This window comes from Equus caballus, chromosome X (assembly GCF_041296265.1).
Source record: "Equus caballus isolate H_3958 breed thoroughbred chromosome X, TB-T2T, whole genome shotgun sequence".
NCBI lineage: Eukaryota > Metazoa > Chordata > Mammalia > Perissodactyla > Equidae > Equus > Equus caballus.
In genome coordinates, this window is record NC_091715.1 from 127,557,402 (window position 1) to 127,584,561 (window position 27,160).

Below are 27,160 nucleotides of genomic sequence, written 5' to 3' on the forward strand. Positions count from 1 at the left end.
AACAAATCATAGTCTATATAAACTCGCAACAATTTAAGCCTGTTCAGCCCTGGAGGAGATGCAAGTTCTTAGCCAAGAATAAAAGCTATCACGAATTTAATCATTTTGGGTAGATTTTTCTCTAGATAACTTTAAAGGGAGCCATCTGACAGATTGCCAGACCTGGAAATGGAATTTGTCCCCTAAATGGGTATCTGGATGGGAAAAAACAATCCATGTACTTATTGATACATTTGATATTGAAAATAACACCTCTGGTATTTGCAGGCTGAACATCTGGAAGGGTAACTGCTAAGCTTCCTTGGTAAGTTCAGCTTCCACATGGCTTGGAAGTCTTATCTACTCTACAGAGACTATGAATTCAGGATTACATCTGCTGCTCCTACTCCTTGGCATAAGGCCCAATTAGTGTCATTGGTTTGAGAGAGAAAGCAGTAATGTCACCATTTCATTTTCTCCAAACTGAAACAATCCAGACAGAAATTATCCCAAATAGTCAGGGTTCACATTTATGTGAGGAAAGGGAAAACAATCACAATAGCAGGTTTTTCAAGAAATAAGACAGAGTTTAAAAACAAACAAAAATAACCAAGTTTCTTGAGACATTTAAAATTAACTTAGTATTTTCTTTCATTTCCTTCCAAAGTGCAAAGGTCCATGACAGATGTCCTCCAAATGATGCCAATTCATGAGCCTTGAAAAATCAAATTATTACCACTTTCAGACTCCTAGAGAGACTGTACTCCAACAGCTCCTTGGGATCACTTAGTCCAACATCTCAGTCATCTGTGGCAGAAGTGAGCTCTAGGTTGTGCCACCGCCATCTGCCCTAGATCCCTCACAAGGTAGAACACGCTTGCTAGATTCTTCCCTTGGGCTTATGACATGCCTAGCAATGTTGAGCAGATGCCGGTGCAATTCAGTTGGGCTTCCAAGCCCACTTGAGAAAGTTAATCTTCATTTCGATCAATTGCTAAATGCTCCTTTGTTTTGTTTGTTTTGTTTTGATTAGAACATTAAGCAATTCCTGGAAAGTTTACCTGTTTTATAACAATCTCTTCCTAACCCCACATGCTACTTTATTCTCAATCCTTGAATCTAAAGGTTGAATGAGGCCAGGAGATCATCTAGCCCAATGCAAAGGGCCAGTCGATGAATTCTTAAAATCATCAGAAATTTGGAAATTTAAAAATATTCCTTCATTTTAATTTTAGTTAGCAATCATTTATTATATACTAGGTTCTGTGCTAGGTACTAGGGGTACATAAGTGCTGGGTAGATGGGGAGAAATGATACACCATTGTTGTCTTAAAAATACTCACAAGCTATATGGTTTAGAGTCTACAAAACACTTCCAAGCATATTATGACACACACTTTTTACAACAACCTTCTGAGTTTGATATTGCAATCCCCATTTTAATCAGTCCTAGTATTCTAGTGGTTAAGATTCAGTGCTCTCTCTGCCGCAGCCTGAGTTTGTTTCCTGGTCAGGGAACCACACCACCGTCTGTTGGTTGTCATACTGTGATGGCTGCACATTGCTGTGATGCTGAAAGCTATGCCATGGTATTTCAAATACCAGCAGGGTCACCCATGGTGGACAGGCTTCAGCAGAGCTTCCAGACTAAGACAGACTAGGAAGAAGGACCTGGTCACTCACTTTTGAAGAAACTGGTCATGAAAACCCTATGAATAGCAGTGAAGCTTTGTCTAATATAGTGCCGGATGGTGAGAAGATGGCGTAAAAAGACCAGGCAGGGCTCTGCTCCACTGTACACAGGGTTTGTGGGAGTCAGAATCAATTCTACAGGCACTAACAACAACCAAAAATCTCCACTTATTTTTTTCAAGATTATAAAAATATTTATTTTTGTTACTAAAATTTATTCTAAATATTTTAGAACTTTTCCTCATATTATTAAGTTTTTCTGGTGGTTTGACATAACTGATGTCTTTTTTTGAAAGTCACTTTATTGAGGTCATATTGGCTTATAACATTGTGTAAATTTCAGGTGTACATTATTATGTTTCAGCTTCTGTAGAGACTGCATCGTGTTCACCAGCAATAATTTAGTTTTTATATGTCACCATACATATGTGTCCCTTTACCCCTTTTGCCCTCCCCTACTCTTTCCCCTTTGGTAACCACCAGTCTGTTTTCTGTATCTATGTGTTTGTTTATCTTCCACATATTAGTGAAATAATATGGTATTTGTCTTTCTCTGTCTGACTTATTTCACTCAGCATAATAGCCTCAAAGTCCATCCATGTTGTCACAAACGGCCAGATTTCATCATTTCTTATGGCTGAGTAGTATTTCATTGTATATATACCACATCTTCTTTATCCATTCATCCCTTGATGGGCACCTAGTTTGCTTCCAAGTCTTGGCTATCGTGAATAATGCTGCAGTGAACATAGGGGTGCATGTATCTTTTTGAATTAGTGATTCCATGTCCATGAAAAAATTCCCCTTATTATAGATGATGAAATTGAGGTTCATTAGAGTTTAAGCACTTCCCCAGCATCACACAACTGCAAACTAGAATCTCACAGCGATGGGTACACTCTAGCTGCCCTAAGCCCTATAGCCAGCACACACATTCTCAAAAATGTTTGGAGAAAGTTGAGTTTTTTTAAGCTCATTATTTTCTCATTGGCTTCTCCTCTACAATGGAAATGTGTTAGAAGCCCAAGACCAAGAAAGCAGAGTCGTACTTTCACCTTTGCCTTGGGGCAGCATGAGGTAAGGAAAGGATGACTGCTGCTGCGATGCTACCCTGTAGGTCTCAATCATCTCAGCTACCCTAAAATGAATTCTCTACAAGGCAAATTTCATCTCTAGTATAGTGCATGTATTCTCTAATGTGCAAGACATATGACAGTGAATTTCATAGACTGTACTGCCATCACCCTTTTTTCTCAGTTTCTGTTACTAACACTGCTAGATCAATAGAAAAAGAAAATTACAAAAGATCATGAACTCTTCAGCAGAAAGAATAACAACAACACATATTGCAGAGGGAAAGGGCTAGGGGTTCATATCTAACCTCAAGCTCACATGTGCTCCCTGCTCCAACTTTCACAGCTCAGAATCCACTTAGCACATCTCTGGGCTTTGCCCAACCCCCTTACTTCTGCATCACAGGACAACAGACCAAACCATAACCACTCAAGCAAAGGCTCCTTGGGGACTTATGGGAACCAAGACTAGGTGAAAAGGCATGCTCGGCTTGAGGTTGGCAACTTGAGGTTTCATGAAACGAAGCCAAGGGCAAGAATCACTGCAAGGAAGTTCAGCCCATTGATTTTTTTGGTCAGATAATAACGTACACTTAAGCTATGGGAGGTTTCCCTCTGTCTCTTTCCAGGGAAGAAGTCAAGAGTTATGTCCAGGAAAAACTGGAACAATGTAAAATCAGAGCTATAATAAAAAATTTTGTACTAAACAGAAAATATTCTATTTTTTTACAATATACAGAAAGATAAATGATACAGATAAATAGATCTAATAAATTGAGTTAATACACATCCCAATATAGCAAGGTTTCTGGGTTTGTAGGTGCCCCCATTACCATCCTGATCACCATTATTTGTACACACTCTAGTGTTGTCAATGTCGTCCTTAAATTTTGGTGCTCAAAAAGGGACACAGTTCTCCAGATGTGGTTTGATACACGAAGTTTGCAATCAGGCTATTACCTCTCTTTAAATGGTTCAATAACTTCTTCTACTATTCCACCTCCCCCAGCAGGACATATAGCCTATCACTGTAACAAAATGACCATCCTTAGTATTTGGTGCTGATGTTTCTGTATTCACACCTAGACAGAAAGAAATATGTTTTCATGGACCTTTTCAGTAGAAGGCTGGATATTTTTTTAAAAAGGAGAGTATAGGACAGCTAATCTTCGACAAAGGAGCAGAGGGCCTACAATGGAGAAAAGAAAGTCTCTTCAACAAATGGTGCTGGGAAAACTGGACAGCCACATGCAAAAGATTGAAAATTGACCATTCTTTTTCTCCACACACCAAAATAAACTCAAAATGGATCAAAGACCTAAAGATTAGGCCTGAGACAATAAGTCTTTTGGAAGAAAATATAGGCAGTACACTCTTTGACATCAGTTTCAAAAGAATCTTTTCGGACACTGTAACTCCTCAGTTGAGGGAAACAATAGAAAGAATAAACAAATGGGACTTCATCAGACTAAAGAGCTTCTTCAAGGCAAGGGAAAACAGGATTGAAACAAAAAAACAGCTCACTAATTGGGAAAAAATATTTACAAGCCACTTATCCGACAAAGGGTTAATCTCCATAATATACAAAGAACTCACACTGCTTAACAACAAAAAAACAAACAACCCGATCAAAAAATGGGCAGAGGACATGAACAGACATTTCTCAAAAGAAGATATGAATATGGCCAATAGACACATGAAAAGATGTTCATCATCGCTAATCATCAGGGAAATGCAAATCAAAACTACACTAAGATATCACCTTACCCCCGTTAGATTGGCAAAAACATCCAAAACCAAGAACGACAAATGTTGGAGGGGTTGTGGAGAAAGAGGAACCCTCATACACTGTTGGTGGGAATGCAAACTGGTACAGCCACTATGGAAAACAGTATGGAGATTTCTCAAAAAGTTAAAAATAGAAATACCCTATGACCCAGCCATCCCATTACTGGGTATCTATCCTAAGAACCTGATATCAGATATCTCAAGAGTCCGTTGCACCCCTATGTTCATTGCAGCATTATTTACAATAGCCAAGACGTGGAACCAGCCTACATGCCCAGAAACTAATGATTGGATAAAGAAGATGTGGTATATATACACAATGGAATACTACTCAGCCATAAAAAAAGACGAAATTGGCCCATTCACAACAATGTGGATGGACCTCGAGGGTATTATGTTAAGCGAAATAAGTCAGTCAGAGAAAGACGAACTCTATATGACTCCACTCATAGGTGGAAATTAGTATATTGAGAAGGAGATCTGATTGGTGGTTACCAGGGAAAAGGGGGGGTGGGGGGAGGGTACGGAGGGGGAAGTGGTGTACCCACAACATGACTAACAAAAATGTACAACTGAAATCTCACAAGGTTGTAATCTATCATAACATTAATAAAAAAATAAAAATAAAAAAAAAAAAAAAAAAAAAAAAAAAAAAGGAGAGTATAATTGTAGTTGGAAGAGAAGAATAAATAAACCATTGAGTTCCCTTCAAGCTTTTAAGAATAAGGCAGTCTACCCAGCAGTCTGAGAACGATAAATACTTTATAGGATTTTTTTTAATCCCTAGGATAAATGCCAGACAACGGGTGGAACTGGAAACAGTCTTTGTTTTCAAGCATAGGTACGGTAACGGAAAAAGAAAACTGACATTTATAAGGTATCTGCAGTGTACATACCAGGATCTGTGATAAACTTGCTCACATCTGTCCTCTCACCTAACTTTAATACAACCATATGTATTTGGAATTATTTTTATTTGACTGGTGAGGAAACTGAGGCTCAAACAGGTTAAATGACGCACAAAAGGTAACACCTATAGTTAAATGCCAGAGCCTGAATTTGAATATAGATCAGTCTAACAACAAAGCCCTTGCTAATTCCACAACACGTGTCAGCCTTGAAAACTGGATATTGGGAGACTTCTAGTCTCAGGTTCAACACGTCAAGAGATTGGAAATCATTATTCTCATCCTCAACAATAAGACAATAGCTGGACAAACTGAAAATCAGTGATTCTTCTTAGACTTATTAGGGAATTGAGGTCACAGGGCAAAGTGCCACCCCAAAATCTGGGAAGATAGGCAAATACATAGAACCACAGTTGAGATCAGCTTACCTGGAGCAGAAGCCACTGGAGCCATAAACTAGTAGGAACTTAAATGGTAATTTTGACAAATTGCTAGAGGTTGAATGTGGACTAGCTTCAGAGTTAAAAACTCCTGGGTCCCCAGTCTTATAGGTCCCAGACACTACCATGGGATTTACCTCAGAAAACACACAAAGTACTCATGGTGAAGATCTAAGAAAAGTCTTGTTTTTCAGGCAGGGGGAGGGGAAAAGTAATAATTTAGAAATACACCATGAGTGTTCTCCATAACAAATGGCTGCTCTCCAAGGGACACAACTATGCCAAAGCCTAATATACCTGAGAGAAGGGCAGTTAGACAACCCCAGCCCCCTTTAGCCTTCCTGTCATACCTAAAGAGAGAAAAAAAGTCTTAGAAAAATTTATGAAGGTCACACCCCAAGGATTTAGGCCCACTAAAAGACTAAGATTAATCATAAGATTATAAACCACTTCTACTTCCCCCATACCTTACCACCAGAAAGACACAGACCCCATTTAAGAAGGTGCTCTTAGGGAAACCCAAAATCAATAGGTGAGAAAAAAATAAAACAAGGACACTAGAGGAAACTAAAGCCTCTAGCACCTACAGCTACAGCAAAAATTAAACAGCCCAGCTTCTAGTCAGATTAACATAAAACTTCAAACTAAAAGCCTAATTACCTCAGTTACTATTATCCAATATATCATGGCCTACTTTCAACAAACAATTACAAGCCACACTAAAAGGCAAGAAAAACAGTCTGAAGAGACAAAGCAGTTATCAGAACCATGCTCAGATATGGCACAGATTTTGGAAATATCAGACAGGGAATTTAAAACAACAATTATGTTAAGGGCTCTAATGGAATAAGTGGATAACATACAAGAAGAGATGGGTAATGTAAATATGGAGACAGAAACCCTAAGAAATATCAAAAGGAAATGATAGGAAACAAAAGCACAAACACAAATGAAGTATGCCTTTCATGGGCTCATGAGTATACTGGAAACAACCAAGGAAAGAATCAATGAGCTTAAAGAAATGGCACTGGAAACTTCCCAAATCAAAACGCAGACAGAAAGAAAGAATGAAAAGAAAACAGAAAAGAATATCCAAGAATTGTGAGCCAAATTGAAAAGGTGGAAAATATGTGTTATTGCAATTTCAGAAAAAGAAGAGAGAACAGAGTAGAAGAAATATTTGAGGTAACAATGGTCAAAATTTCACAAAATTCATGATAGACACCATCCACAAGTCCAGGAAGCTCAGAGAATAACAAGTAGGTTGAATACCAAAATAATGACTCCCAGGCATATCATATGCAAACTGCAGAAAACCAATGACAAAGATAAAATCTTCCAAGAAGCCAGAGGAAGAAAAAACAGATAAAACAAATCTTACCTACAGAGGAATAAGGATAAGAATTACATTGAACATCACATCAGAAACCATGCAAGCAAGAAGAGAGTGAAACAAAATATTTAGTATTCAAAGAAAAAACCCCACCAACCTAGAATTCTGTTTCCAGCAAAATTATCATTGAAGGAGGGAAGGAGAAATAAAGACTTTCTCAGACAAATGAAAATGGAAGAAATTTGTTACCAGTAGACCTGCTTTGCAAAAAAATGCTAAAAGTACATTTTTAGGAAAATTATATAGGTCAGAAAATTGGGTCTACATAAAGAAAGGAAGAGCATTAGAGAAGGAATAAAATATATTCTTTTTTTTAAAAAGATGATCTAATAGGTAACTTTGTTGAAAGTAATAATAGCAACAATGTATTTGGTTATTATAGCATATGCATAAGTGAAATGAATGACAGCAATGTTATAAGGGATGGGAGGGAGGAATTGGGAATACTCTGTTATAAGGTACCTGCACTACTAGTGAAGCAATATAGTGTTATTTAAAAGTGGACTTAGAATAGTTAAAAATACATTTTGCAAACTTTAGGGGAACCACTGAAAAATTTCAAAAAGAAGTATAATTGATATGCTAAGAAAGAAAAAAAATGGAATCATATAAAATGTTCAGTTAAAACCAAAGAAATCAGAAAAAGAGAGGGAGATTAAAAACAACCATAACAAAGAATGAGTGCAATGAATAGAAAGCAGTTACAAACATGGTGGATTTTAATGCAATTATTTCACTAATTACTTTAAATGTGAATGGTTTAAATACACAAAGTAAAAGATAGAGACTATCAGAGTAAATATAAAAACAAGTGCCAACTATAGATTGTCTACAGGAAACACATATTAAATATAAAGATACAGATAAAAGGATGGAGAAAGACATCATGGTAACACTAAGAAAAAACTAGAGCAGCCAAATGAACTTCATACTATGGACACTTTGGAAGAAGGAAAATTATCAGGGATAAAAAGGGGCATTACAAAATGATAAACACCTCAATTCTGCAAGAAGACATAATCCTTAATGTGTATGTACCTAACAACAGAGCATCAAAATATGTGAGGCAAAAACTGATAAAATTATAAGAAGAAATATACAAATCCACAATTATAGTTGGAGGCATTAACACCCCTCTACCAGTAACTAATAAATCCATAAGGCAGAAAATTAGTAAGGATATAGTTGAACCAAATAGCACCATCAATCAACTAGATCTAATTGACATCTATAGAATACTTCATCCATCAACAGCAAAATATACATTCTCCTCAAGCTCACATGGAGCATTCACCAAGATAGACCACATTCTGGGCCATAAAATACACTTTAACAAATTTAAAAGCATAGAAGTCATACAAAGAATGTTCTCAGACCACAATGGATTTAAATTACAAATCAATAATAGAAAGAAAACAAGACCATATCCAATCATTTGCAAATTAAACACACTTCTACATAACATAACACATGGGGCAAAGAAGAAGTCTTCAGAGAAATTTTAAAATATTTAACTAAATGAAAATGATGATACAACTTATTGAAACTGGTGGGATGAAGCAAAAGCAGTCCATAGAGGGAAATTTATAGCATTGAATGCAGATATTAGAAAAGAAAAAAGATCCCAAATCAATAATCTAAGAGGCCACTAAAGGAAACTAGAGAAAGAAATGCAATATAAACCTTAAACAAGCAGAATAAAATAAATAACAAAAAACTGAGCAGAAATTGATGAAATTGAAAACAGAAAATCAATAGAGAAATTCAATGAAACCAAAAGCTAGTTCTTTGAAAAGATCAAGGAAATTAAAAAATATCGAGCCAGGCTAATCAAGTAAGAAAAAGAAGATGCAATTTATTAATATGAGAAATGAAAGAGGGGTCATTACTACTAGTCATGGATATTAAAAGGATAATACATAATATTATGAACAACTCTATGCCTACAAAGTTGATAAAATTGATGAAATGTACCAATTCCTTGAAAGACAAAAACTACCAAAACTTACACAAAGAGAAATAGATAATCTGAATTAACCTATATTTATTAAAGAAATTGAATGAATAATTAATAACCTTCTAAAGGGAAAGCAACAAGTCCAGATGGTTTCACAGGTGAATTCTACTAAACATTTAAGGAATAAAGGATAGCAATTTTCTGCAATCTCTTCCAGAAAATAAAAGCAGAGAGAACATTTCATAACTCATTCTATGAGGCCATCATTACCTTAATACCAAAGCCAGATAAAGACATTACAAGAAAGGAAAGCTACAGAGAAATATCTTTCATGAACATAAATGCAAAAATCTGTAACAAAATATTAGCAAATCAAATCCAACAATGTAAAAAAAAAAAAAAAGGTCATACACCATGATCAAGTGGGATTTATTCCAGATATGCAAGTCTGGTTCAATATTCAAAAATCAGTTAATGTAATCTATCATATCAACAGACTAAAGAAGAAAAATCACATGATCATTAATAGGTACAGAAAAAGCCTTTGCCAAAATCCAACACCATTCATGATAAAAACACTCAGCAAACTAGGAACACAGGGGAACTTTCTCCACTTGATAAAGTATACCCACAAAAAATTTAAAAGCTAACATCATACTTAATGGTGAGAAACTAGAGGCTTTGTCCCTAAGATCAAGAACAAGACAAGTATGTCCCTCTTAGCACTTCTATTCAACATTATACTTCAACTCCGAGCTAAGGTAATGAGAAGATAAGGAAATAAAAGGTATACAGACTAGGAAGGAAGAAATACACTGTCTTTATTCACAAATGACATGACTGTCTATGTAGAAAATCTCAAAGAACTGACAAAAAAAAATCTCAAACTAATAAGCGATTATAACAAGGTTGCAGGATACAAAGCTAATATACAAAAGTCAATTGCTTTTCTACATACCAACAATCATTAACTGGTATTTCAAATTGAAAACAGAATACCATTTACACTAGCATCAAAAAAATGAAATGCTAAGGTATAATTCTAACAAAATATGTACAAGAATAAATGGAGAGATACTCCATGCTCATGGATAGAAAGACTCAATATTATTAAAAAGTTAATTCTTCCCAACATGATCTATAGATTCAATGGAATCCCAGTCAAAATCCCTGCAAGTAATTTTGTGGTTATCAATACTAAAGTTTATATGGAAAGGCAAAAGACCAAGAATAGCCATCACAACACTAAGAATGACAGAACCAGAGGAATGGCACTGCTTGGCTTTAAGAATTTCTATAAAGTTACAGTAATGAAGACAGCATGGTATTGGCAAAAGAATAAAGAAATATAACTGATAGAAAGAATAAAGAGCTCAGAAATAGACTCACAGAAAAGACTAAGGCAATTCAATGGAGAAAGCATAGTCTTTTGAATAAATGGTTCTGAAGCAATCGGACACCCATATGCAAAGAAATAAATCTAGATACAAACCTTACACCTTTAATAAAAATTAACTCAAAATGGACTGTAGACCTAAATGTAAAATGCAAAATTATGAAACTCTAGAAGATAATGTGGAAGAAGATCTTGATTACTTTGATACACATAATTAAGGACCTATTCACAGCAGACTACAAAATGTTCTTTCATAAGATAGCGTTTATTTGTGAAGACCTTGATGGCTGAGCAAGTGCAACGTGAAAATCTGTGTTTTACAGGCAAATCAAGCAATAAGGTTTTAGATACAAAAGTACAATCCCTGAAATTAAAAAACTGATAAGTTCAACTTTATTAAAATTAAAAACACCTGTTCTGTGATGTTAAGAAAATTAAGAGAAAAACATCTGCAAGGAGAATGAAAAAACAAGCCACAGACTGTGAGAAAATATTTGCAAAACATATCTGATAAAGGACTTGTTTTCAAAATATACAAAGAACTCAAAATTCAACAATAAGAAAACAAACAACCCAATTAAAAATGGACAAAAGATCTGAACAGACATCTCACCAAAGAAGATATGCAGATGGCAAATAAGCATAAGAAAATATGCTCAATATATGTCACTAGGGAATTGCAAATTAAAACAATGAGATACTATCACACAGCTATTAGAATGGCTAAATTTCATAACACTGACAATACCAAATGCTAGCAAGGATGCAGAGCAACATTGCTGGTGAGAATGAAAAATGGTACAGCCACTTTTAAAGACAATTTGACAGTTTTTTTACAAAATTAAACATACTCTTACCATGTGATGCAGCGATTGTGCTCCCAAATATTTACCCAATTGAGTTGAAAACTTACGTTCACACAAAAACCTACACATGAATGTTTATAGCAGCTTTATTTATAGTTGCCAAAAACTGGAAGCAAACAAGATGTCCTTCAATAGGATAAACAAACAGTGGTATATCCATACCATGGAATGCTATTTAGCAATAAAAACAAATGAGCTATCAAGCCACGAAGAGACATGGAGGAATCTTAAATGTCTATTGCTAAGTGAAAGGAGTCACTGTTAAAAGGCTATATACTGGGGCCGGCCCCATAACTGAGTGGTTAAGTTCACGTGCTCCGCTTCGGTGGCCCAGGGTTTCACTGGTTCGGATCCTGGGCGCAGACATGGCACCACTCATCAGGCCATGCTGAGGCGGCACCCCACATGCCACAACTAGAAGGATCCACAACTAAAAATATACAACTATGTACTGGGGAGCTTTGGGGAGAAAAAGGAAAAAATAAAATCTTTAAAAAAAAAAACCTATATACTGTATGATTCTAACTATTTGACCTTCTGGAAAAGGCAGAACTATGAAGACCCTAAAAAGATGAGCAGTTGCCAGGGATTTGGTTGGAGGGGGAGGCGAACAGGTGAAGAATGGGACTTTTAGGGCAGTGAAACAGTTCGGTGTGTTACTCTAACGGAGGATACAAGACATTATGCATTTGTTAAGAGCCATAGAACTGTGCAATACCAAGAGTGAAACTTAATGTAGACTATGCACTTTAGTTAACAATAATGTATCAATATTGGTTCATTAATTAACAAATGTACCATACTAATGCTAATAATGTTAATAATAGAGGAAACTGTGTGCAGGTGAGAGGGAGCAAGTAGGAACTCTGTACTATCTGCCTGATTTTTGTTTAAATCTAAAACTGTTCTAAAACAAATAAAGTTTAATTAATTTTTTTAAAAATGAGAAAAACTGGACCTTGGATATTAGTCTTTGATGGAACTAGTGACTAGAAACACTGAAAAGTGTTAACTCACTCCCTCTTGTTTTCCTCAATCTTCTTTGACATTTCTTTCTTGAGTTAGGGCGTTTTAGCACACAATAGATGCCATATGGCCTCAATGTAATTTTAATTGGAAAAAACCACTGGAAAAAGTTAATGGACCAAAACACCCAAATAGGTAACACATTTCAATGTTATTTTTGAATACTGAATGATTTTTTTAAAATCAGCCACATAAAAACGGCAAGTGTGGGTTGTGAGAAAAGCCCCCACATTTTCTAGAATAGTTCATAGAGAAGACACTAAAAGTGTTGCTCCAACTTCTGTTGGATTTTTCTGGCATTTTATGTTCCACATTAATTTAGCTAGAATTGATTAAGCTTAGAAATAAGTTGCTGTTAAATATAGGCCATTTATTTGCACAGGCCCATGACCAAAATCGTAAATGTATCTAGTTTTGCTTTTTAAGTTCACATACTAGGCTTCTAGATACCAAAGTACAGCAATTAGAAATAAAGAAATAAGTAAAAGAAAAAAATTAAATAAATATATTTTTCAAAGGCTATTACATATATCATTTTAGTGATAGATATAGATTTCCTCCAAATGCTATTACAGACCAGAGAACACAATTGAAACAATTCATTCAAAGGATCTTCCAAAATAAGAAATGAATATCCATAATTACTAGAAAATTTATGACTCTGCAACAGCTGACCACCCCTTTGCCCCATTAGCCCAATTAGTACCTATCATTTACCCTCCATTAGCTTTTCTGAAAAACTAGTTTGTTTTAACCTGCTAAACACTGTGATTCATGTATCCGATCATTTTTCCTTCTTTACATTTGTTGCTAGAAAGCATAGACCAAATTTATGGCCTATCTCTATCAAGAATCATAACCTTCATGTCATGCACTTCATGTCATAACCTTAGTCCTGGCTCCATCTTACTTTCCTACCTGTATTTTCCCCTTTGCCTGATCCTTCTTATATATTTTAGTTGCATTGCATCTTGCTTCTACTATGTGCACTTTTGTAGAGCACTTTAAACTGGGACAAGGTAGAATGTAAATAAATTGGGAGGTAGATAAATAAGGAGAAGGAGATAAAGAGGAGGTAGATTTAGCACTTCAAGAAAAATATCTCACAAGTTTGAGTAGCAACTGTAGAAATGTTTGTATTCATAAATGGTCAGACCCTCGTCAGCAACTCATTAGCAGCCCAACACTGGCTTCCCCAGTGTTGTCAGGGCCTGAGGTTGAATCTGGGTACATTATCCTTCCAAAATCTTTTATCTTTTTCCTCTTTTACCATATCTTAAAATTTTTAGTTAAATGTATATAACAACTTTAAAATTAGGTAGGCACTAACAAGGCTGGCTTCATCATGGCTCAGACTATGTCTGCTTTCACATTGCACTGAAGAACCAGCCACTCTTGAGAAATCAGGAAAGTGGCTAAACAGAAGAACGCAGGGGAACCTCAGACGGTGACTTGTTTCTAAAATGGATACGACTTCCTTTTAACAGCAATTTGTCTTGCAGAAGCCATTGGGGTTTAGGAACCCATTTTACTGTAGACATACCACGAATAACTCTGATTCTTATGAGAGAACCTTGTAGGCCAGCATTTTTCATGCTGGACCACACCTTGCCCTATCATCTCTATGTGTTAGTTCTGTTATAAAACCTGATCCTTAGTCTTTTTTTTCATTCTTCTCTGTCTCCCAGATTTTCAATTGAATGAGCTAATTCTTGGTTGATTAAGAAATATTCTTACTTATTCAAGGTTCCCATGGCTAAGAAATGACATCTACCAAAAGAGGCATCAGGGTCACATTCTTAGATCTTGCAATTCACTCTTTATAAAAGAAAGCCTGATAGCATCCAAGGAAGTCAAGTTCTATAGTTCCTTCCAGAATCCACAATCGAATAGTCAAAAAGCCCCCAGAGATCACCAAATCATTCCACTTAATTAAAATCTTTTCTGAAAAAAAAAAAAAGGTCCTTCTCCATGGGGATGGGACATGGATTACTCCAAACAGTCGCAAGAAGGGCTTATGTCTTAAGTAGACCAAAAAATCAGTAAGCCCTTCTAGGTCTAGTTATTGTCTTCTCAACTTGTGAAATTTTCTTTTTATAGTGTATGCTCATAATTCCACAAATTAAAGCTAAAGAATTTCTTATCTTAACCACCTACTACACTAACCAAAGCTTAGGAAAATAAAAATAGGCTTTTGAAGACATATTGAATGAAAGATTCTGCTCCATTAAGAGGGGAATGGCTTCAGTTAAAGGTTCAAATGCAACCATTCTGGTAGTGCCTTTATCTAATAAAAACCTCTATTTCTTTTCAATATGCCTTTAGATATTGAAGAGAAAGACAACAACAACTAGGGGATCTTTTGTGCTGTTAGGACAATTAATGTGTTTATTTGAAGCAGTCTTGCTCTTGTCTGCTCTTCTTTCCTCCTTTAACCACTTAGACACTAAATGAGTATCCTACGAAAGGTCAATTTCCAGTAGTTTATGCAACCATTGTTATTGGAGAGAATTGTGTGTGTAACATGTTATTAAGGATTTCCATAACACTTTGTATTTCTGTAAGTGCTTCACAGTCAAAACTTTAGTGATGATAAAAGCAACAGACTCTTCTTCCCATGGTTACTGGAAGATGCATTCCCATCCTCCTTTCTCTCACTAATGAGAAGTACCAGATCTGAGTGGGCTCAAAATTTATACACACCTCCTTCCAAGGCCTTATTCATTCCTACACTCAACAAGTACTCACTGAGCACCCTTTACAACAATTTTCTTTTCACTTTTTACACAGAGAGCCATGAGACTACTGTCTACTTTCTTGTGAAAGATAAGGTAGATCTGGGATAAGAGATACCAAGTCCCAAAGGCTTGTGCTACTGCTTCTCCTGCTGAGCCATAACACAATCTCTCAAGACATGTGCCCAAACCAAATTTCAACTTGTTCGGGACCTAAATTATCACAGGCCCCCGACATTATGTGAAGTCAACATTAACCACTTGCTAGAAAACTATTTAAAGACCATTTTTGAGGCATCTTGGCTGTCTCATTAGATTGATTGTACTTGTAAAAACTACCTCTTTTCCATTTAATATTACTGAATACACACTATCTGATAGACTGTGAATAAAACATGCAAACAACATGGTTCTTATGTCCTAGAGGCTTGCAATCGCCAGCTGTGATAAAATCCTGGATGACCTGTTTCCTTTCAAAAGCATAAAATACCTTATAGATGTGAAAGTACACTTAAGTCTGAGAATCTGCTATAGCCTAAGTATACATAGTATACGTAGCAACACGATCGCCACAACTGAAGTGTTTCATGTCATTTCAGTTTAAAATGTGTGTTCTCATTTAATTTCCTTCTCTGTCATTGAAAGTGAATTTGCATGTGTGTGTGGCTGGAGGTGGGGGTGGTGGTGCGCGCATGCATGTGCACGAACAGTTGTTGTTACTGCCATTGAGTGGATTCCGACTTCTAGCGATCCTGTGGACAGCAGAGAGGAACCCTGCTCGGTCTTTCTGCACCATCCTCTCACCTTTCATTGCTCTATCAGACAATGCTGTCCTGCTATTCATGGGGTTTTACAGCCAATTTTTTTGGAAGTGGGTAGACAGGTCCTTCTTCCTAGTCTGTCTTAGTCTGGAAGCTTCTTTGAAGCCTGCCCACCATGGGTGACCCTGCTGGTATTTGACATACTGGTAAGGGAAATAGCATTACTATTATCCCAATTTCAGAGATGAGGTAACTGAAACTAAATCGGCTCTAAGTCATATAGCTATGTCGTAGTTGGTGGCAGCAACAAAACACAAGACTCCTGACTATCTGCGATGTTTTTCCATTATGTTCATCTCCTTCTAGGGAAACTACTGCACAGCACTTAAAGATTGGCTTTCACTATAGTAAGAACTAGCATCCATGGAGCATTTACCTCTGCAGGAAGTATTCCATGTGCTTTATGTGAATTAACTCACATATTATCAGAACTACCCTCTGAGGTGGGTATACTATTGTCTCTATTTTATAGATAAGAAAACTGAGGCACAGAGAGGTTAAGTAATTTACTTAAGACTGTACAGTCAGGAAGAGAAGAGCCACGATTTGAATTCAAGCAGTCTGACTCTAGAGCTTACCCAATAAAACACTATGCAATAATGCCTCGAGGTATAGGCAGTTTGTCTTTTTTCCCCTTTTTTCTTTTCCTTTTGATTCAAATCAAAAAAACCCTTAATATTTCAGTTGTTTCACTACACGAGGTTGACTGGACATTTCAGGAAAAGAACTCCATAACTTGGGTAAGAGGTAAAAGTCTGAATGATTCCAACTAGTTACCAAGAACAATAATTCCCCAGAAAGACATTGCCTGCGGTGACTTATGGCCATGATGAAATGGAAATTATAAGAAAATAAGTGAAAAAGGTCAATACTGTGCATTTCCTAGGGATTATTGATATGGGTATGAAATCTCAGAGCTCTCAGCTCTAATCATAAAACTATGGTATTTAACTGAAAAGCTAGCCTTTGCAAAAAGGCCAGGCCCCCCGTGAGCCACAGTTCCTTCAAGTGCTACTGGCAGAGACAGGACTCAAGGGCCGTGATCTTGACAGTTTCTTGGGACTCAGTGTCCTGCAGGGTACTCCAGTACCTTAAACACAGGAAAGGCAGAGGCTGGGGGACTCATGAAGGCTGGCTTGATTAACTCAGTGGGCGAGAGCTGCTCAGGTGCATTCAATGGGCTCTGGCAGCAGGCAAAGACTTGGCAGGAAGGTAAGTACCCCCAGTGACTCCAGCCGAATTCAATGGCCAGTGGGAAGGGGTGGAACACCAGCAAAGGTCAACCATGTGGCTTTCCCCTGAGCTTCTCAAGAAGAGGGAATGTTTTAACTTTCAGCAATTGCCCTTATATTCTATAAACTTTATAAAATGATTTTTGCCTTCACATTAGATCTGAGTCATGTGTATGTGGCTGGTATGAATCTATGTGAGAGAATAGGGTGGGAGGAGGAGCGAATCTTCAGGATTAAGGTTGGAATCTGACAAAACAAGTGAGCTGGTAGGAAAAATTGCAGTGTTACTCTGAAGACGTCCCTGGTGAAGCTGGGCATGGTAGTCTCCGTTTCCCTCAGTTTTCTTACATGGCCATCAAGGCACTGAAGCAACCACTATGATTTGCAATTATGACTTCACTGCTGGAGGGTTTGATAAATGCTGGATGCGTCTCAAAAAGTCAAAAAAAGATTACATGCAGAAGGGGAAGTGTTTCACAATTTACTGAGCATCAAGCACCTAAAGTAAAGAATTCTTACTCTTGAGAGTAAGTAAAGGGGACTCCAAGGACCTTCTCTGAATCAAACTTTTCTTCCTTCTTCCAGCAGGTGTTTGAAAATCTCTTTTTGACCTTGGCTTTCTTTGGCTTAAGAAGAAAATCATTGTTATGTATCCAAAAATACAGTATGTACATACCTGAGTACTGCTTATGATTTCTCTTCTCCTTCATACCCCATGTCACCTCATTCTCTCCACCTTAATTTTTGGATGAGAACCAATTCTACTGACATCTAGAATGGTGAGACACTGTAGAAAAAATACTATGGTACCAATATGATCTATGAGGCAGGTCATCTAATCTCTCTAGGCCTGAATAAATTATTAGTTGGTACCTATTGCACTAAACCAGCTAAATTCTGAGTATTGGCTGCTACCTGGATTCTGGTCTGTAGTAATTATTGGGGGCTTCAGCAACTATCTGAAGAGCCTAAAACCCTAGTGCAAATTCAAAGAAATGAGTTAGAAAACCATCTCTTTCATTAAAAACTCAATTGTATTTGTTTTTAAAAGGGACATTTCTTAAGACATAACTATATAAAGGACATGCAGCAGTTCCTTGTAGCAAATGCTGAACGCCATGCATGAAAGAACATTCCATCCTCCTTCCACAAAGGAGTGACAGTGCCTGCCACAAGGGCTGTGAGTATTGTACTGTAAAACAATCACGTGTGATGTCAATGACTAAGGACTAAGTGACCTAATGGAATTTGACTTTCTGGACAATCTTGAATAGCTGATTATTTTAACAAAATCTGAAAATGGGTTTAAGAGGAAGTTATGAAAACAGAGAGCCAACGATCAAAATAATCCTAGAATTATAACCTGGAAGAAGAGAGGGCGTGGTCAGAAAGACAAGCAACCACTCCCACAAATATAAATGCTTGATTCAGTTTCCCATTTCGTATTGTCTGAGTACCTCTGGCAACCACCATATGCAATATTACAACCTTTGGGAGAGCCCCTGGTCCTGAGCTAGAAATAGGAAGCAAGCCACTCAGTGCTACCTCGGTTACCTGCAGCATCAGAGTCATGAGCACTTTGCTGCCATTTGTCCCCAAGCTTCTAAGAAACTGCAAGTCTTTACTTGCAGAAGACTCAAACCCATGATTTTAGAACTCTCTTTGGCAAACCCCTGGCAGCCCTTGCCACTACCTCCCCACTGCTACTCCAGGTAAGGGGGAAGAACTGACCACAGGATCTTCCTCATAGCAAGATGCTTTTTCTTTTTTTAATCTTCCAGGAGTTTCACCTCCAATAGGTCACAATGAATTTCCTTCCTTTAAAGCCTCCATCCCTCACTCACACAAACTCAACTTAATATTTAAATTTGGGAAGGAATGGGGTAAGGGATGAATCCATGGAAGACGATTCCACCTGGACAGATGGATAAGGGACAATATAAACTCTCAAGGCTCAATCCTTGTGAAGGGAACATCTGTGGGAAAAGAAATCCAGCTGTTGGCCAGGCCAGCCCCATTTATGTCTGTTTCTGGTACACTGACATTTTCCGGGTTCAAAGAAAGCAGCACCTAAATTACTAAAAGGCCTGGACACTGTTTTAAAATAACGCTTGGAGTGATCTGATGTCTAAAGTGGCTTTCTGCCAGAAGGACCTTTGCCACAGTGCTACATTCAAGAGAGCTTATTTTAAATGGGCATTTTTTTTAAATGGCCCATTGCCGTAATTTGGCAATGTGCCTGGAAAAAGCTGATTTTGGGGTTGGGCATTTTAAAGAAAATCTCTAAAATATAAGTTACAGTCATTTCCCCTAATAAGGCCTTCTGATCCTGTTGCTTAGCACTTTCCTTAAACATGCTTGGGGGCCCTCCGTGCACGCCTGGGGCCAGCCCCAGTTCCAGTGCAAAGGAAGATGCAGCACAATCGCACTGTGTCCTCCTCTGCTGACCTAACTGGCCTCAACCGACCTATAAATTCCAGCTAGTGGGGTCTAGAACAGTAGAGTTGACCACATTGAAAATTCTATTTGAAGAAAAGAAGCCGAGGAGAAACCCCTCAAAATGTTATTCCAGTTTGAGACACTTGCCACAAAAAGATGAATTAAAATTCAAGTATGTCCTTTTCCAAAATCTGCCTGTGGAAGTCACTAAGGTCAACGCCTCTGCCCCAGAATGACTGAAGCCAAAGTAGAGAAGTGAATTGCTTTCTTTTGTTTTTTTTAAAATCAAAGACTGGCACCTGGGCTAACAACTGTTGCCAATCTTTTTATTTATTCTGCTTTATCTCCCCAAACCCCCCCGTACGTAGTCGTGTATCTTAGTTGCAGGTCCTTCTAGTTGTGGGATGTGGGACGCCACCTCAACATGGCCTGACGAGCGGTGCCATGTCCACGCCCAGGATCCGAACCCTGGGCTGCCGCAGCGGAGCACGTGAACTTAACCACTCGGCCACGGAGCCGGCCCCGTGAATTGCTTTCTATTCTTCCTCAGGCTCTAAACTCTTCGAGCAGAGAGGGGGGAAAGGACATATTGGTGCCATATGGTCCTGGCACATCATGCCATTAATGGTTCATTGGAATATTAATGTAAATGATGTTCAAATCGCCCCCGTAATAGACTCACAATTAGCCTGCCCCATTCCTATGCTGTCTTTAAGCTTTTCAGAACTGTTTGGATCTCAGTTTTTGCTATAAAACAAGTTACCAATACTCATACGCTGACAGATTGCAACATGCCTCTTTTCCCTCTGTTCTTTTCCTCCTCCTCTATTGAATTTTCAGTCTTCTTTCCATGTGCCTCTCAAAGAATGCCAAGCGGAGGTCAGCGAATGTTGCCACAAAAGAAAAGTTTTATCTGCCATTTCTCAATGCTTGCCAGAGTAAAAAAGCAATGGTATACAGTACAGTTTTTTAGCCAATGGGTTATGTGGGTCAGCTCACACACTGGCTTGCCAACTTCTTTTCACAAAATGAATCGGGCCAGATGAGAATGTTAAGCTATCTGAGCAGACGTATGTCAGTATTGATCATAAAGAAAGGTGCCGGTGCATCCTGCCAGCACATACCAACACCAAGAAAGGTCTGCTGCTAACAAGAAGCCTGGTGAAAAGATTCACCATGAGTGGTCCCAATCTAGCTGGACCTGTGTCTCTTTCATCAGCTCATTTTGGCTGATGTTATCCCCCATAAACGCCATGTGCTCTTTTTCCTTTAAATTAAAATGAAAGTTCATTTTGTTTTAATAATACATGGCATCCCTGGAGCCAGTGTTGATATTGACAATCCAGGTTGAGTATCACTGGTTAACACGATGTTAGCAGATTTGTTCTATAATAACAATAACAACAACAACAATAATAACAGTAAAACAACTAGGCCAGCCCTGGTAGTGCAGCGGTTAAGATTGGGTGCTCTCACCACTGTGGCCTGGGTGCGGGTTCGTTTCCCAGTCAGGGAACCACACAACCCATCTGCTAGTTGTCATACTATGGCAGCTGTGTGTTGCTGTGATGCTGAAAGCTATACCACCAGTATTTCAAATACCAGCAGGGTCACCCACGGTGGACAGGCTTCAGTAGAGATTCCAAACTAAGACAGACTAGCAAGAAGGTTTTGGCCACCAACTTCCGAAAAAAATTGGCAATGAAAACTCTATGAACAGCAGTGGAGCATTGTCTGATATAACGCCAGAAGGTGAGAGGATGGCGCCAAAAGACCAGGCAGGTTTCTGCTCTTCCGTACACAGGGTCGCTAGGAGTCAGAATTGACTCGACAGCACTAACAACAAAGCAACAACTAATATCTGCATAGCACATTCATTTGAACTAGGCACTACTTCTAAGCCCGTTAAATTTACTAATTCATTTAATCCTCACAGCCACCTTATGAGATAGGTGTTATTATTATTCCCATTTTATTGATGAGAAAACTGAGGCTCAGAGAGCAGAAGTAACTTGCCCAAGGCCACAGAGCTAGTAAGTGGTGCAGAGCTGGACTTCAAAGAGAGGTCTGTCTGGTTCCACAGCCTGAGCTCTTAAGCATCCCTTTCTAATGCCCAATATGGGAGGCCAGGGATTCTCCTTAGAGAAGGAGAGAGGAAGGTAGTTCGAAACGGCATATTCACTTTTACTGAAATTTCAAACAACATAAAAAGAGAGCATGAGATTTTTACTTTTACTTTGTAGAATTTTTGCTAGAAATAAGGGGAGTTAATTGGCTGGAGGACGCTGGAAGACTGGCTTCTAGGAAACCTCATTAGGTCCAGAATCAAGCACATACTTCTCTCAGGGGTGGATTCACGTCAACCAAGCCTACAAAGGGCAATGTTTAAAATTAAAAAATGCCCCGGGTTTGGAGACTCAAAACTCAGTTTTGACAATGTCCCACATTGACCGAACCCATACTACCAAACCCTCCAAAGACTGCTGAATGAAAGCTGAATGCCAGTGTACCAATTTACGATGATAAATATAATTCACAAAGTGACGCATTCTCACATCATCTCCCTGCTGGTACATAACATGGGGAGCCAAATTATAATCCAAAACCTGCTTAATAAACATGCAATCAATATCAACTCAAGTTACAAGATTTGAATGTTCAATAATGGCATCATCTTAAAATACATCTCTATAAACAGGATATTACAATAACATACTACCACAATAGCTAACACACACTGAGGCATTACTATGTCTCAGGCACTGTGCTAAATATATGAATTATCTTCTTTTATTCTCACAAAGGCCCTATGTGGTAAGTACCATTATTAAAATTCCCATGTTACAGACAGAAACTGAGGCTTTGAAAGGTATAGCCGCTTGCCCAAGGTCATAAAGCTGGCCAGTGGTAGGCATGAGATATGAACCCTAATCAGTCTGCTATGAGACCTCACTCATAACCACGTTGCTACATTGCCTCTATGCCTAGTTCAGAGCCGTACAAGGCAATCTCTCTCCTGGGCAGTGTGGGCTGCCCAGTGCTACTATCTTTCTCTATGGCTTTCCCCTTTTTATCTGCTTTCATGACCCGCAGCCCCCGACCCCCACTCCCTGATTGACACATTCTTTCTTCAACTGTGTTAACACTGTCAATCAGGGTACTGTCTGGTCTTTTTTCCCTAAGAGCCGTTAAATCTGTCTGTCTCTGTCTCAGTCTTGCTCTCTCTTTTTTTGAAATTAAAAAAATAAAGTTCAAAGAAGTAAAACAATAATCACCCATATTCCCACCAACTATTGTCAACAATAGTTAACTTTTGGCAATTTGCTTCTAGTTTTCTTCTACATTTATGCTTTACAAACTTGTACAAATAATACGTAACTACATTGTTCTTTTGTAATTCAGTCTCTTCAAAGGGAATTTGCATAGCTCTGTTCTCATTCATAACTTGTTGATTTTCCTAGCTTAACTATTAGGGGGCAATTTCATTTTCAGTATTTTCAGGTTCTTAGGGAGGTCCCTCCAAGTTGCTTCTATGCCCCAACTACCCATTACCAGATATGGTGAGATTGGCGTAAACAGGCCGATAAGACTAACCATTTTATTAACATTAAAGCTCAAGATCGTGCACTTTGTCTAGCCTGCCTCTCTTAATTGTCCAAAAAATCTACTTCAGCACAAAAGATTGTAAAAATTGGTATTGTGCAGAAGTCAATGACTACACAATCCTTCCCCAACAAAGCAAGAGGATTTGTATATTGACAAGGAGATTACAGAATTGGACATAAACAATTAACTACGTGAGTGACTTTGGCAAAATTGAGAGCACCACTATTAAAAAGAGATAACCTGGAAACAGAAAAGTGAGCTATTAAGAAGGCACCTCTGAATAGTTCTGAAAATCATAGATACAATTCATGATATCTGATAACTTTGACATTTAGCAGATATTTATTTCAAAACAGAAAATTAAAAGAGGTGCTGTTTATGAGGTTAAAGAAAGATCCATGCCCAGAACTATTTTTAAAGGTTATCTGCGGAAAGGATAGTCTGCAAAATTAATGGAAAATAAAAAGGCTTCCAGAAAGGAAAAGATGCGGTGTGCCTGGCAAATATCAACAAGTGAGCGCAGTGAACAATGGTCAAAGATATCTTTTCTATCAAATCAAAGAAACCTTTTTCAGTCTGTGATACATTAAACTTTTAGGGTTGTAATTATCGAGTTATTTTTATAGTTCCTCTACTCTAAATATATCTTTTAATAATATATAGAAGAAAAGTGAGGAGACATTATAAACTAAATTCATTGCTATTTCTGATCAAACTGTCTCAAAGAATCTCATCACACAGACTCTAGGGTATCAACCAAATGACTGGCTCCCCCTCCTGGCCTTCCCAGGAATGACATAAAACAGTCCTCACACCTTCACAGAACCTTTCTCAGGCACCATTTGCCCCACCTCTGATACACATAGATGCACAGATCTATGTCCTGCTGCTAGCATGTGAGACAAAAAACTGTATGATTCCCTTATTCTTCTGGGCTTTCAACTGGAGTAGCAAAATGTACCTATACAGGTCATTACTATATGTGGAAAACCATCAAGTGAAGAGCCTCTCCTTTAAATTTAGCTACTGATGCCAAGAACCCTTCGCTATTGTTCACTATTCCATGTTATCAAATCTCTCGGGGTCATTTGAGCTGGATGTCACAGACTCCTTCAGATCTGCCTCCATCTTCCTATCTCTCTGCCCACACTGGCTATTATCCCTTTCCAGTCAGAATCATTTTCCTCAACACTTGGCAGTGATAAAAGGTCAGAAGAATACTAGGCCAGGTGCCTCTCTAATACTTTATGACCTAAGAGACATTTCTGTTCCAATTACAGTCCATACACTTGCTCTCATCCTCTTATAGCAGTGAGTTTACTCAAAAATCAGTGCAGAAAGTAGACAGTCACATCCTTTCTTTACTAATGCATGGACCATCAGTCATTCCAAGAAATGAGATCTTATTCTCCTGGTCTCCACCCCTCTTTATCCACTTCTTACTTGCATTCCAAATCTCAACCACCCCTGTAAGGTAGGCTTCTGCTACTCTCTATACCTTCCTGCCTGCCCCAGACATTTGGACTCCAAATTCTTGACCCAAAATTGTTACCTCACAGTGCTCACCTCTCCTTCCTGGGTTGTAACTCTGAACCCTGACTCCAGCCCATTTGTTGTACCCACAACATCACCAACATCTTCTAGTTGGCCCTGATACTGAGAACTCTGATTTCAGAACACAAAAGCCTGGAATGAAAATATTAAGTTTCTTCTTATCAATTCTGCTTATTTTCATCTATTGTTTAGATTAGAAATCTTTGATATTAAAATTACATATGTTTAAATCTGAAATGGACCTTAGAAATCATCTAACTCAGTGACTCCTAGTCCTTCTTGGTCTGCAAACTTATGGTATCAGAATCTACTAGGGTACTGTTAAACATACAGATTCTTAGGCCCTATAGACCTATAAATTCAGAGTTTCTAGGCATTGGTCCCAAGAATCTACATTTTAACAAGCTCCCCAGGCAAGTCTGATGCAGAGCCAGGGCTGGGCATGCTGATTATCAAAGTCTGTCATTTCATAGATGAGGAAACTGATAGAACAGGAACTAAAACCCAAGTCTCATGAGTCCCAGTCGTTTGTTCTATCATACCACCTTCTCTCCTGCTGAGAGAAGCATTTTAGAACTATCTTGCATAAGAGCTAGTTATAAAGTCCATTAGCAATATAAAACTTGTTTTGTAAAGAACACAGTGGCCTATCTGTAAATCTCTCTCAAAACCCTACTTTTAAAAAGTCTGTACACTACCAAAGACAGCCATCTCACGGTGACACATATTAACTGCTGTAGAGTCATGACTCCTACCCTCCCAAACTTACACGGGTCAAAAGCAGGAGAGGCTGTTGAGTTTCAGCAATGCACTGGAGTGTGAGAGAATTACATTGGGATGAGTAAGCTATCTAAACTACTTGTTATCCCTTCTTTATGAAGGGGTGTGAACTAAAGAGCCAAAAGCAAAATGGAAAAGAAGCACTAACAAAGAGAGAACAGGTCCTAGCCTCCCTCTTTACTTGCTTATAGTTGTGCTATAGCTTACACGTAACCATCAGATAGATTCAGACAAAGAACTTTTTCCATTACAGATAAATATTTTGGAAACAAAATTAGTAATGGACCCTTAGCAATTGACATTAATTAAAACAGCAGTGTGATTAGTAGATAATACAAACTGAAAATTTAAGATAGTATTCAAGTACTTTCTGGCCTGGGTGAGATGAACATAAAGTCTATTTTAGCACTATTGTGATCTCCACTTGGTAAAAATGTACAAGGTCACTTCAAACTTAGTTAAATATAAGAGCCAAAGACATGCAAGGCACACTCAACTGAAAATACCAGGTTGTCTTCTTGACCTGAGACTGCCTGGATGCTTCTGAGAGTTCGGTTTGAATATAATAACAGAATAAGGCCCATGGATGATTCAAGAAATAGCAGGTGGGACTCTGAAGAGTTATACAAAGATGTGACAAAGGTACCAGGCTTATACAAGTGATCAGAGAGAACATCAAACCTATTTGGATACGAGTTTAGCTAAACCCAAATGTAACGCTGGTTGGAAAACACTTGTATGGCAGTTACCTACAAAACCACAGGGCCTCAAAGCCCAGAAGTCTTTGCTGTGCGTGTAGTTGCTAGGATTAAGAAATTTTAGTTGTGTTCTCTATTTCTGAACCCATTAGTATTTTGTTCACTGGGAAAGAGAGAAAACAATTACAAAAACTTCCAATTTAATGAAAAAGAATCAACTGCCTACCTATCTTGATCTCTCTCTCTTCTGCATTCCCGTAGTACATTGTGTATACCTACCATACTAAATTGTACACACTGAAGTGTAATGACAGTCTACACTTAGAAATCCATCTCCCCAGCAGAGTGTTCTGCGGGCAAGGATTATGTGTCTCATTCACCCTAACTCCATCACCCAGATAGGTCCTGAGTACCTAGGAGGCTCTCAATGTATGTTTGTTAAATGAATGGATGAATGAGTGAACAAATGAACAAGAAATCAAAGGATACTGACTAGACATTATGGATAGTTCACAGTGTGTCACTATGAATTGTTGAAAAATAAAAAACTTCGTCAATCCATCAACTGGTTTGTCTACATGACACCAAACGAGTAATCTTATTTTTTTCTCCCTCCAAATACCAAGACATTTCAGGTTATGCTGCCACTCAACCAGAATTGAAGGACATAAAAACATCTTAGACTACTGCACAAGACTTGGAAAATTCACACATATTCCGCCTTCAGCTTCACCCCTGAGGAACTGGTTTGCAGTTGTGCTTGGTATTTTGGAAAAG

General features: G+C 38.0%; 1 protein-coding gene across 2 annotated transcripts in view; it reads right to left on the reverse strand.

Moving 5' to 3' along the window:
- GPC3 (glypican 3) overlaps positions 1-27,160 on the reverse strand; it is a 404,151-nt gene that overhangs the window by 185,714 nt on the left and 191,277 nt on the right. The gene's annotated exons all lie outside the window — the stretch shown is intronic.